Genomic DNA, 5,000 nt, shown 5'->3' on the forward strand with positions numbered 1-5,000 from the left:
TGCTCTCTCTCACTCTTTTTTCTCTTTCTTTCTCTCTCTCTCTCCCTCTCTCTCTCTCTCTCTCTCTCTCTCTCTCTCTCAACTCAATTAAAAGGGCTTTATTGGCATGGAAAACATATGTTAACATTGCCAAAGCAAGGAAAATAGATAATAAATAACTCACAAGTTTCAAAGGAATAGAGACATTTCAAATGTGATAGTATGGATTCGTACAGTGTTATAACTGTGTGTAGGAGTAGTAACGTCAGTAGTATCAATGTCTCTACTGTAGATGGACTGTGGTAGGAGTAGTAACGTCAGTAGTATCAATGTCTCTACTGTAGTCTCTACTGTAGATGGACTGTGTGTAGGAGTAGTAACGTCAGTAGTATCAATGTCTCTACTGTAGATGGACTGTGTGTAGGAGTAGTAACAGCAGTAGTATCAATGTCTCTACTGTAGATGGACTGTGTGTAGGAGTAGTAACGTCAGTAGTATCAATGTCTCTACTGTAGTCTCTACTGTAGATGGACTGTGGTAGGAGTAGTAACGTCAGTAGTATCAATGTCTCTACTGTAGATGGACTGTGTGTAGGAGTAGTAACGTCAGTAGTGTCAATGTCTCTACTGTAGTCTCTACTGTAGATGGGACTGTGTGTAGGAGTAGTAACGTCAGTAGTGTCAATGTCTCTACTGTAGTCTCTACTGTAGATGGACTGTGTGTAGGAGTAGTAACGTCAGTAGTATCAATGTCTCTACTGTAGATGGACTGTGTGTAGGAGTAGTAACAGCAGTAGTATCAATGTCTCTACTGTAGATGGACTGTGTGTAGGAGTAGTAACGTCAGTAGTATCAATGTCTCTACTGTAGATGGACTGTGGTAGGAGTGTGTAGTAACGCAGTAGTATCAATGTCTCTACTGTGTGTAGTCTCTACTGTAGATGGACCGTGTGTAGAGTAGTAACGTAGATGGACAGTAGTATCAATGTCTCTACTACTGTAGATGGACTGTGTGTAGGAGTAGTAATTATATATAGTAGTAGTTATTTGCACAAATAGTTAAAGTACAAAAGGGAAAATAAATCAACATAAATATGGGTTGCAGTGGTGTTTGATCTTCACTGGTTGCCCTTTTCTCGTGCCAACAGGTCACAAATTTTGCTGCTGTGATGGCACACTGTGGTATTTCACCCAGTAGATATGGGAGTTTATTAAAATGTGATTTGTTTTGGAATTCTTTGTGGATCTGTGTCATCTGAGGGAAATATGTCTCTCTAATATGGTCATTGGGCAGGAGGTTAGGAAGTGCAGCTCAGTTTCCACCTCATTTTGTGGGCAGTGAGCACACAGCCTGTCTTCTCTTGAGAGCCATGTCTGCCTACGGCGGTCTTTCTCAATAGCAAGGCTATGCTCACTGAGTCTGTACAAGATTTCCTTAATTTTGGGTCTCCCCTCTCCTCACCCTCTCCCTTTTCTCCTCTCTCTCTCTCTCTTTTTTTTCTCTCTCCCCTCTCTCTCTCTCTCCCTCTCAGGTATTCTGCCGCTGTGTACTCTCTGTTTAGGGCCAAATAGCATTCTAGTTTGCTCTGTTTTTTTTGTTAATTCTTTCCAATGTGTCAAGTAATTATCTTTTTGTTTTCTCATGATTTGGTTGTGTCTAATTGTGCTGCTGTCCTGGTGCTCTTGTGGGGTCTGTTTGTGTTTGTGAACAGAGCCCCAGGACCAGCTTGCTTACGGGACTCTTCTCCAAGTTCATCTCTCTGTAGGTGATGGCTTTGTTATGGAAGGTTTGGGAATCGCTTCCTTTTAGGTGGTTGTAGAATTTAACAGTTATTTTCTGGATTTTGATAATTAGTGGATATCGGCCTAATTTTGCTCTGCATGAATTATTTGGTGTTTTACGTTGTCCACGGAGGGTATTTTAGCATAATTCTGCCCTCTTTCTCCTTTTGTCTCTCTCTGGTTAGGCAAAGAATAATATATCAGCAGGGTGAGGTTGTTCAATGAGGCATCATGTTAGTCAGCCTAAAGACAGGAAGCTGGAACCTAATGTGATGTGGGATATGGAGAGAGAGAGAGAGACGGAGAGACTACTTTTGTATATTATCACCTCACTTGTTTTGGAAATGTTGACATATGTTTTCCAAGTTCCTTGAATTGAATTGAGACGAGAGGAGAGAGAGAGATGAGGAAAGAGAGAGATGAGGAGAGGTACATGAAGCTGGAACAAGCCTAATGTGATGGGGGATACAGAGAGAGAGAGAGATGGAGAGAGACAGACAGAGAGATGGAGAGAAACAGACAGAGAGAGATGGAGAGAGACAGACAGAGTCTTTATTGGAGAGAAACTTCTGTAGACAGAGAGACAGACAGATATGGAGACAGACAGACCTTACTTGAGAGATGGAGAGACAGACATGTGGAGAGAGATGGAGACCAGAGAGACAGACAGAGAGATGGAGAGAAACAGACAGAGAGAATGGAGAGAATTGAGATTGATGGAGAGAGACAGACAGAGAGAGATGGAGACAGACAGACAGAGAGAGATGGAGAGAGACAGACAGAGAGAGATGGAGAGAGACAGACAGAGAGAGATGGAGAGAGACAGACAAACAGAGAGAGAGAGATGGAGAGAGACAGACAGAGAGAGATGGAGAGAGAGACAGAGAGAGATGGAGAGAGACAGACAGAGAGAGATAGAGATGGAAAGAGACAGACAGAGAGAGATGGAGAGAGACAGACAGAGAGAGAGATGGAGAGAGACAGAGAGAGAGATGGTGAGTAGAGACCTTGATACTAGATAGAGAGAGACAGACAGAGAGAGATGGAGAGAGACAGACAGAGACAGACAGAGATAAACTTCTGTATGTGTGATGTCTACTGTTAATTTTTATTGTTTATTTCACTTTATATATTATCTACCTTACTTGCTTTGGCAATGTTAACACATATTACCCATGCCAATAAAGCCCCTTGAATTGAATTGAATTGGAGAGAGACAGACAGAGAGAGATGGAGAGAGACAGACAGAGAGAGATGGAGAGAGACAGAGAGAGAGAGATGGAGAGAGACAGACAGAGAGAGAGAGATGGAGAGAGACAGAGAGAGAGAGAGATGTCGAGAGACAGACAGAGAGAGAGAGATGGAGAGAGACAGACAGAGAGAGATGGAGAGAGACAGACAGAGAGAGAGATGGAGAGAGACAGACAGAGAGAGAGATGGAAAGAGACAGACAGAGAGAGAGATGGAAAGAGACAGACAGCGAGAGAGATGGAAAGAGACAGACAGCGAGAGAGATGGAGAGAGACAGACAGACAGAGATGGTGAGTAGAGACCTTGATACTACAGTGCTGATGTTACAACTCCTACACACAGTTCCATCTACAGTAAAGACATTGACACTACTGATGTTACAACACACAGCCTGACAAAAGAGATAGTGGATAAGATAGAGTGAGAGTGTAGAGAGGGGGAAACAGAGAGGGAGATAGAGAGAGGTGGAGAGGGAGAGAGAGAGTGGAGGGAGAGAGTGGGAGGGAGGGAGTGGAGAGAGGGGAGAGGATAGAGAGAGGAGGGAGAAGGGAGATAGAGAGAGGAGAGGGGAGATTAATCTTGTAAAGTACTGTTGCTGTTCCTCATCTCCATATGTAATCACCAGGCCCTCTCTCTACCTCCTCTCTCTACCTCCTCTCTCTACCTCCTCTCTCTACACCAGGCCCTCTCTACTCCTCTCCTCCTCTCCATATGTAATCACCAGGCCCCTCCTACCTCTCTACCTCCCTCTCTCTACCTCCTCTCTCCATATGTAATCACCAGGCCCTCTCTCTACCTCCTCTCTACCTCCTCTCTCTACCTCTCCATATGTAATCACCAGGCCCTCTCTCTACCTCCTCTCTCTACCTCCTCTCTCCATATGTAATCACCAGGCCCTCTCTCTACCACCTCTCTCTACCTCCTCTCTCTACCTCCTCTCTCCATATGTAATCACCAGGCCCTCTCTCTACCTCCTCTCTCCATATGTAAACACCAGGCCCTCTCTCTACCTCCTCTCTCCATATGTAATCACCAGGCCCTCTCTCTACCCCCTCTCTCTACCTCCTCTCTCCATATGTAAACACCAGGCCCTCTCTACCTCCTCCCTCTCTACCTCCTCTCTCCATATGTAATCACCAGGCCCTCTCTCTCCTCCTCTCTCTACCTCCTCTCTCTACCTCCTCTCTCATACCTCCTCTCTCTCTCTCTACCTCCTCTCTCCATATGTAATCACCAGGCCCTCTCTCTACCTCCTCTCTCTACCTCCTCTCTCTACCTCCTCTCTCTCTACCTCCTCTCTCCATATGTAATCACCAGGCCCCTCTCTACCTCCTCTCTCTACCTCCTCTCTACCTCCTCTCTCCATATGTAATCACCAGGCCCTCTCTCTACCTCCTCTCTCTCCTCCTCTCTCCATATGTAATCACCAGGCCCCTCTCTACCTCCTCTCTCTACCTCCTCTCTACCTCCTCTCTCCATATGTAATCACCAGGCCCCTCTCTACCTCCTCTCTCTACCTCCCCTCTCGCTACCTCCTCTCCATATGTAATCACCAGGCCCTCTCTCCATACCTCCTCTCTCTACCTCCTCTCTCTACCTCATCTCTCCATATGTAATCTCCAGGCCCTCTCTCTACCTCCTCTCTCTACCTCCTCTCTCCATATGTAATCACCAGGCCCTCTCTCTACCTCTCCTCCTCTCTACCTCCTCTCTCCATATGTAATCACCAGGCCCTCTCTACCTCCTCTCTCTACCTCCTCTCTCCATATGTAATCACCAGGCCCTCTCTACCTCCTCCTCTACCTCCTCTCTCCATATGTAATCACCAGGCTCCTCTCTCTCTCCTCTCTCTATATGTAATCACCAGGCCCTCTCTCTACCTCCTCTCTCTACCTCCTCTCTCCATATGTAATCACCAGGCCCTCTCTCTACCTCCTCTCTCTACCTCCTCTCTCTCTACCTCCTCTCTCCATATGTAATCACCAGGCC

The 5,000-nt window shown here is 45.8% G+C and overlaps 1 protein-coding gene across 1 annotated transcript in view; it reads left to right on the plus strand.

Annotated features, from left to right (window-relative positions):
- Nucleotides 1-5,000, plus strand: part of LOC135525690 (adhesion G protein-coupled receptor E5-like) — a 45,885-nt gene that overhangs the window by 16,785 nt on the left and 24,100 nt on the right. The gene's annotated exons all lie outside the window — the stretch shown is intronic.

Source organism: Oncorhynchus masou, chromosome 5 (assembly GCF_036934945.1).
Source record: "Oncorhynchus masou masou isolate Uvic2021 chromosome 5, UVic_Omas_1.1, whole genome shotgun sequence".
Lineage (NCBI taxonomy): Eukaryota > Metazoa > Chordata > Actinopteri > Salmoniformes > Salmonidae > Oncorhynchus > Oncorhynchus masou.